The following is an 8,949-nucleotide window of genomic DNA, read 5'->3' on the forward strand; positions in this document are numbered from 1 at the left end:
AAGCTTGTTCTAAGTAGGTGCCTTAGACCACTGAGCCATCTCTCCAGCCCCAAAGGAATAATGGTTTTTTTGTTATTTTTTTTTCTCTAATGCCTTCAGGGCACTTTTGGCTGGTTGGAGTGTTGTGGGGATTGAACTAGAGCAACCGGAGGCTGACAGCTTTGTGGAAGCAGTCACTTAAAGAACTGAGCTAGGGCCAGGTCCACTATCATGGTCCTTTAAAAAAATTCTGGCTTATTAACTTGAAAAATAGGTCAATACTACTTTGTTTTATAGTAGCATTGTTTGAACATTTATTTGTAAGTACTTATGTAAATATGCAGGAAAGGTAAAGGATAATAGGCTCACATTTGTGTCAGAAAAGTGGGTGGTGACTAATAATCTCGTGTCATGAGTAGCCCTTTGTTGTTATTGTTCTTAATCTGTGTTAATCCATAATTTTTACTTCTGTGAGTTACAACCTAATGAATTCGTTTCATTTTTGCTTTCACAATGCCCTCCCTGAGTGCATAGATGCATGGAAGAGAACCTCAGTGAAAAGTGTTAGAGGCTCCTTTACCCTGTACCTGATAACCATGGTCCTTGCCTCTGGGCGTGGCTTCATCATTGTGGAGATAAAACAGAGGAAAGCATTCTGTCACTCAACAGATAACCAAGAAGTATTTTTTTTTTTTTTTTTTTTGCCATTTAGAGGTTGTAGGGGGAAGGCCTTTAATTAAAAAATCTGGTAGCCACTGAGATCACTTTTAAAGGAGAACCTGGGTCGAGGAGAGGGGCAGTGCTTCTGGGATGCACGAGCCTGGCGAGTGTAGGGTGCACTGAGCACCTTGAGCTCTTCACCAGTTGTCTGTCCCAGCCATTCTGTCTCAGCAGGAAGAGGCTGGGTCTCATCTCAGAGGACTAGAGTTACCTGTCAGAAAAACCTCTCTGAGAGTTAGATCCCAAGCCATTTTGAACAGAGAACAATGTACTAAAATGAATTTTTACTTTCCCAGATATCCTATTTTGAAAGGGAAAGCACATTCCACTTTATAAATTCTGCTGGGCTTATTTCACAATCTTTGTCATGTAGTCATCTCTTCATAAATATTTTCTCAGCATGTTTTTAAATACATAGTATATCATAGTGCTTCTTCTCTGTTGAGTAAATGTATTTGTATGTAAGAAAATAATTTGACTTACATCTAGGAAAAATCTCCTTAAAAGGATTTTTTTTGTTTGTTTGTTTTTTTGGCTGGCTCACAGGAGGTCTTAAGGTCTGGTAAGGCCTGAGGATCTGGGCATCCTGAGCCTGACTGCTTTGTTTAAGCAGGCACTTAAACAACTGAGCTAATGTGCAGGCCCCCAAAAATCTCCTTAGAAGTACCAATTTTTAGGCATCATAGAAAATTATGAGAGCCAACCATGGATTTTTCTTGTATGGATGTTATTTCTGTACAGTGAGACAATATAGACAGAAGGAACGATTGCTTAAATGAGAAAGTGGATAAACAGAGTGGGTTATGGTTTAGAATCTCTGATGTGCCTTCCAAACTATGGCCTTGCTTTCTACTAAAATTTAATACGCCTTTTTGTAAAGCCACACAGCTGTGGTTTACTTGAGCTTCCAGATATCCTAATAGATACTCTCTTTAGGGCAAGGTGTTTGTGCATATATGAATGTGTATAGCTAGATACATAGATATCAATACAAGAGGAGGGGAGGGAAAGAGAAATATTTGGTTTTTTAAAAATTATTTGTGTTAGTACATAAGTGCAGTACATAATGTTTACCTTCCTTGTGTGGAGCTGGCACATGACGCATCTTTTTTTTTTTAAATTTAAAAAGTAAAACCAAGCAAAAACAGACAGAAAAAATGCCAGAAACAGCGTAACATACAACAGTACATGACGGGATGCATTGTAATTCCTTGTTTAATCCTCTTTCTCTTTCCCTCTCCCATTTCTTAATTCCCTTCCAATTTGACAGAAATCTGTCTCCCTACTTCCTATTGTCTCTTATTTTGCTCTTTATTTATACTTTGAGCTTCTCCTATGAGAGCAGCCATGTGATATTGAAAGTTATGTGTCTGACTTATTTCACTTAATATTATGGTCTCAAGGTGTATCTATTTTCCTACCGATGAGTCAAGTTTGCTTTTGTGGCGTAGTACTCTATTGTGTGTAAATACATTTTCTTCATTCATCTGTTAGTGGACATAAAGGCTGCTTCCAAGGTTTAGCTATCATGACTCATACTGCTATATGCATGGATATGCAGGGGTCATTGTAATATAATGTCTCTAGCTCTTTTGGGAAGATACTTAGAAGGAGAATAGTTGGATCAAATGCAATTTGTAGTTTTTGGTTTTTGATGAATCTCCATAGAAATTTCCATAGTGGTTGAACTAGTTTTATCTTCCCAGCAACAATGAAGATAAACCTTTTGCCCTGCAGCCTCATTAGCATTTAGTATTATTTGATTTCCTATGATGGCCCTTCTTTCTGAGGCAAGGTAGAATCTCAGTATTGCTTTAATTTGCATTTCTCTTGTGGCCTGTGATGTTGAACTTTTTTTCATGTGTTTATTGACCATTTGTAATTCTCTGAGAAGTATCTGTTCATTTCACTTGCTCAATTTTGATTGGTCTTTTATGGAGGGGGTCTTTATATATTTTAGATATAATCCCTTGAGGAATAGCTGATAAAAATTTGGAAAAAGAACTTTTTGGAAAGCTCTCATAGTTCAGATTAGTTTCTATCCAAGTCATTCATACATTTCCAAAGATAAGAAAACAATGAAGAACTAAACTAGTGATTTATAAACGTCCTCTTAGAGTCATTATGCTTCTGTGCTCTGGCTTTCTGTCAGAGTAGACAGGATACAGCAAAGGCAGCTGCTGCCATGGACAGTGGAGCCCGAAAATCAAGGTTTGGCACAGTGGCTCCAGCACAGTTTGGGAAGACTCATTTTTACCATAGCTGTCGCTTTATGGTGCTTTGGGAAATAACCCATTTATCAGGGGAAAAGCAACTTAAGGGTAGCCTGCCAGAAATGCTGAGTAGAACATTAAAAATGGACATCAGCTATGTTAGGATAGAACTTCTTTGATTTTAATGTGAAGTCTTTTATTCAGCCCTGTTCAGCATTGAAAATGCAACTGAGTCTGGAGTATAGCAGAAAAGTGTTCACCATCATATGTGTGCACATGTGTGCATACACGTGTGTTCTGACCATGGCTGTAGAATGAGATTGCAACTAATTTTCATGTATCACTTGTGGAACCGCCTCTCGTGTGTAAGGCCATGGTGGCAGAAGCATTTGACCTCATGCATCATATTTAAATATTAGCATTCCATAACCTACTTGCTGAGGATTCTGCGGCTGTACCCAGAGTGCTGAGATGATTAGCAACAATGATTCTCTGCCCAGACCCAGAAATAAGTGTCCCCAGTGTATACACAGTAGAATTAAATGCATTGGATTCCATCCCATGTTCTAGTGTCCTGAAGCCACCATGCCATTTGTTGGGTCTTTATAGGAAAGGAACAAAACCTCTACCCACATCCCAGAAGTAGGGTTGTATTTAAATCACATGGGGTGGGGTGGAGTGAGGAAATAGTTGGCTAGAGGCTATTCCTGGTTTTTCTAAGCATCATGATTTCATATATTCTGCTTGCCTCTCAGTTTTAGTTATTGTTCTCAGTATGATGATTAGCAGGACAGCAACTTCTGAAATATATCTTGAATTCATTGTTAGGTATTATATTAGAGCAGTTTTGATGCCATGTTATAAGCCCTCCTTTTTTTTTTTTTTTTTTTTTCAGCATTAAGCATTGAACCCAGGGCATTTAAACTGAGGTAAATCCTCAGTTATATTCACTTTCTGAGACACTCTTACCAAGTGCTTGGTTGCCCAAGCTGGCCTCGAACTTGCAATCCTCCTTCCTCAGCCTCCCAGAGTTGTGCAATTATAGTCATGCACCACCAACCTCACCTGGCCTAAACAGTTGCATCTAAAATACAAGATGCAACTCTTGTACTTGTGGTGCTTGGTGTGGTACTCAGTAAGCTCTCACTGAGCAAATGAGTGAGTTCATGAACTTGTTTTGCCTCCTGTGACATAAACTTGGATGTGATTCCTCCTGTCCCTGCTTAGCTTGCTACAGGAGGAGCAACCATGCTATGGAAAGTTGCTGGGGTAGAAGGCATCCTACATATAAGGTTATGTGGTGCTTACATGGACCAGGAATCTCCAGGAGCTCTGTGTGCCGCTCTTGCACCCCGAGCCAAGCTGGCCCCCATTCTGGCACTATTCCACTGAAGTGAGAGTTCTGTACAGTTCCACCGTACCGAGATTGTGTTGCCTTGGGAGCTGCCTGGGGGCAGGGACTACACTGTGTCCATTAATATTTCTTGCACTTAGGCTGGTAGTTGGCTCATGGTAAATGCTCCATAAATATTAGTTGAACTTACTTCTAGCATTTCTAAGTAGTGCTAGAGCCCTATTTGTCAGAAAAAATTTTAAAACAAAAAGAAGTGCAAAAGGGTCGCCTCATTTAACAGTTGTAACCACATATTGAAAGGTTAATAGCCAGGTGTGATGGCACATACCTGTAATCCCAGCACTTAGGAGTCCGAGGCAGAAGGATCACTGCAAGTTCAAAGCCAGCCTATCAAGGTCAGCCGAGACTATAGAATGAGACAGACAGACAGACAGACAGACAGACAGACAGACACAGAGACAGAAACAGAGAGATGAGGGGAGAGGGAGAGAAAGAGGAGGGGGAGGGAGAGAGGGAGGCAAGCAAGGAAAGGAGAGAGGAAAAGAAGGAGAGAAGAAAATAAAGGTTAATAAATGCATATAAATTGAATGAACAGGAAAATGAATGAATCTTCACCTAGTTATTCTCATACTTAGGAAGTACTGTATAAGAAAATCGTGAGAACAAGCGATCCTAAAAATATGTCCTTGACTATGGCTAGGATATTCTTGATTGTTTCATTTATTGCAGATACTTTTTTTAAAAAAGATAAATGAGTTGTATTGTATTGTGTTGTGCAGGCTGGCCTTAAACTCACAATCTTTCTGCCTCAGTCTCCTGAGTAGTTCCAGTTACACACACATCACCATGTGTGACCTTTTTCCCTTTTCTGTTCTAGGGATCAAACGCAGGGCCTGATACTTGCTAAACAAATACTCTGCCTCTGATTTATACCCCTAGTTCCTGGGTTTTACCTATTGCCTCAAATGCTCTCTAAGGTTAAAGTATTTTCTGTTTAAAGTATTTCCTTCATTATCAATATAAAGAAAAGAGTTATTCTGAAATAGGCTCACAAAAGAGATATAGTAACTTCTAATGGGTAGAGTGGCTAACATCCTTGTTTCTCCAGCTGTTAATAACTTAATCTTTTTAAAATCTCTTTGAAGGAAGACTTTGTTTTTGAGTGAATGTTAAGCAATAAATGTGGAGAAGTGTGAAATAGATCTCTGTGAGGTGTGCATCTTCTTTTGGAGTGTTAGCGTCTTTCAGCCACAGAAATCAAGATAACTTACACCTAAGAAAAACATAAATTTTTCTTTGTAATAACACTAGAGCTAAAAAAAAAAAAAAAAGGGGGACTACTATCTAAATTCCAAGGGGAATCTTTCATAATCTGTAGTGACATTTTCAGGTGAATTTTCAGCCTATTTTCCATTCAGTAAATTTGTACATGGAGTATTAACAGCACTATCACATACTGTAATTTCTCACCCATGTTGTATTCTCACAATTCAGTTCACATTTAGTGTAAACTTCAATTTCATTTCCCTCTAAGAAATGTTTTTAAGATTTAAGATGTTTCTTGCTTTAAGAATTTCTCAGCCACTTCCTTTAAGTGAATGCAGTATGCCTCAAAGCATAAAATTGCATGGCCTAAAACAGGTAGGTCAGGGAGAAAGGCACTGTTCTTGCTTTTAAAGATGAATACAGCTTATCTTATTTGATAAGACTACATATATAGTTTATATTTAGCTACAGTGTCATTTTTTTTTTTAATAATTGTCACACAGTCAACCAGTCAGTGATGTGGACCATCTGGCCTTTGAGGATTGTCCGTCTCCTTTGCTTCCATGAGATTATGAAGGAAGTGAGTGAAGTTTATGTGGATGCATAATAACAGTGATTCCCATTGTGGGCATCATAGATGTACAATTCAGTGTCTGTAAGAAGGCGAGGTGGAAAAGGGCTGTTTTAGAAACTGGCCAACTGGGGAACATTAACAAATACACTGGGGAAAACCCTTCTGGTCATTCTCCTGGCTGATTTGGGTAGCATTGCCCAACATCATCAGCCAATTCTCTCACTACCTCTCAGCAGATATTGTTTTCTTCTGTGTAATCAGCCCCACTCCATGTGCACTAGCAATGAAGAGCTTCTAACTGGTCACTCTGCACCAGGCAGTGTGGATAGGCCACAGATTTAGGCTCTTAAATCTTTTCTCTTTCTTTCTTTCTTTCTTTCTTTCTTTCTTTCTTTCTTTCTTTCTTTCTTTCTTTTTTTCAGTACCAGGTATTGAACTTAGGACCTTGCTCTTGCCAGGCAGGCACTGATTCTACTGAGCTATCTCCTCAGCCTCAGTCCACAGATTTAGGAGGAATTAGTGCACTTTTGGACTCTGCATGTTGACCTTCATTTCTCTCTCCAATCCAATCACAGGAAACTGTTTTCTGCTTTTATTTTTCAGAGGGGTGGGAGGGATTTGCTGTGTTGCTCCTGCTGGCCTCACACTCATAATCCTCCTGCCTCAGCTTCCAGAGTAGCTGTGAAACGTGTGCCACCATGCACAGCTAGTGCCTTGGTCTTACTTAGTGCTAACTGCCCGTGCTGGCATTGATGACCTCTTGAACTCCCTAGGTGATCATTGAAATCAAACACATCTGTAAAGATGATTAAGAGTAATAATCATGTTCTACATGACCTCTCACCTGGCTGTGCCTCACCAGGGACACATTGTTAGCAGACAGCTCAGGATCATTGGTTCTTCCAGATGGTCCGTATGCTCCCACATCTGTCCACTGCCAGCCCCAGAACTGCGCTGGCTGTCATTAAAAAGTGGGAAATAAAATACGACACTTGCACTCATCAGCAATAAAACCCAGTTGCTCAGCATGGAAGACAGCTCCAGCTGCCTTAACCTCAGTTTACCTCCCAGAACTTCAACTTCTAGCTTATAAGGATCTCAGTAAATACTAGATGCGTGAGTAAATAAGTAGATAAAAATAGATGCCTGAATAATCAAATTAATGATAGGAGAAAAGAGCCTAGGAAAAATAGCATTGTAAATTTACATTCACTTCCTTATTGTCAATCTGCTATACATTAAATAAAACTTTAATCTTTCCCTCTTCATTAAACTCCTGTGTTCTGGCTTTCTAATATACTACAGCTGCTAATATTGAAATGAAAATCTGAGCCATTACAATCACATCACAGAAATATACTTTGTATAGGCTGATTTTAGTGTTATATTTTTGGAACCACTAATAATATACTCAGCTTGGCAGAGTTGACCAGTTTGGCTTGTGAAAAATCATGGAAAAGACAGAGTAACCTAGATAACTCCTTCCCTAAAGTAGTAAAACTAGTGGAGACTTTCATAGGTCATGAAAATGGGTGGAGTGTGGCATTTTGGCACAAGATACATGAACTTTCAAAAATAAGATTTCACATAGTAGTTTTCTTTTTAAGTGAAACAAAGTAGTTTCTTACACTTTTGTTTAATCATATCAATAGATCTATTTTGGAGTTTTATTCCTGTTTTACTTTTAAGGACCCAGGAATTTCATCAAGTTTGTTCCCTGACTCTTTTCTAAAATTGCATTTTAGAACTCACACATTAGGAAAAAACCCACACATTAGGAAAACAGAATGGGAACAAATGAATACCCTAATGCTGCACCTTCAATAACTAGAAAAGGAAAAGCAAACCAAACCCAGACCCCAAAGATGGGAAGAAATCATAAAGATTAGAGCAGATATTAATTCAATTGAGACGAAGAAAACAGTTCAAAGAATTAAAAAAGCAAAAAGCTGGTTCTTTGAAAGATTAAATAAAATCGATAAGCCCCTAGCTAACCTCATCAAAAAGAGGAAAGAAAAAATGCAAATACAAGCAATAAGGAATGAAAAGGGTGTAATCATCACAGACCCAGTAGAAATTCAGAAGATCATCAATAGCTACTTTGAGAACCTTTACTCTCACAGAATAGAAGACACAGAAGAAATGGACAGATTCCTAGAAAGGTACAAATTACCACAAATGAGTCGACAAGATATAACCACTCTCAGTAGCCCAATAACAGCCAATGAAATACGAGATGTAATTAAAAACCTACCAACAAAGAAAAGTCCAGGTCCAGATGGACTCACACCTGAATTCCACAAGAAATTTAGAGAAGATGTAGTCCCTATACTCCTCAAAATCTTCCATGGAATTGAGAAAGAAGTAATCCTCCCAAAATCATTCCTGGAAGCAAGTATTATACTGATACCAAAACCAGCGAAAGACACAACTAAGAAAGAGAACTACAAGCCGATCTCCCTCATGAATATAGATGCCAAAATCCTCAATAAAATTCTAGCAAATAGAATACAGCAAATCATCAAGAAGATCATACACCATGACCAGTTAGAATTCATCCCAGGGATGCAAGGATGGTTCAATATTCAAAAATCTATAAATGTAATACACTATATCAATAGAACGAAAACTAAGAACCACATGATCATCTCCATTGATGCAGAAAAGGCTTTTGACAAAGTCCAACACTCATTCATGTTCCAAGTCCTACAGAAAATTGGAATAGATGGCCTCTACTTCAATGTGGTAAAAGCCATTTATGAAAGCCCAACGGCTAACATAATCCTAAATGGGAAAAACTGAAATCTTTTACTCTTAGATCTGATACAAGACAAGGATGTCCT

The 8,949-nt window shown here is 38.6% G+C and overlaps 1 protein-coding gene across 1 annotated transcript in view; it reads left to right on the top strand.

Annotated features, from left to right (window-relative positions):
- The window catches only part of Ak5 (adenylate kinase 5), a 280,437-nt gene that overhangs the window by 78,989 nt on the left and 192,499 nt on the right, over nucleotides 1-8,949 (top strand). The window lies entirely within an intron of this gene.

Source organism: Octodon degus, unplaced genomic scaffold (genome assembly GCF_000260255.1).
Source record: "Octodon degus isolate 3935 unplaced genomic scaffold, OctDeg1.0 scaffold00167, whole genome shotgun sequence".
Classification (NCBI taxonomy): Eukaryota; Metazoa; Chordata; class Mammalia; order Rodentia; family Octodontidae; genus Octodon; species Octodon degus.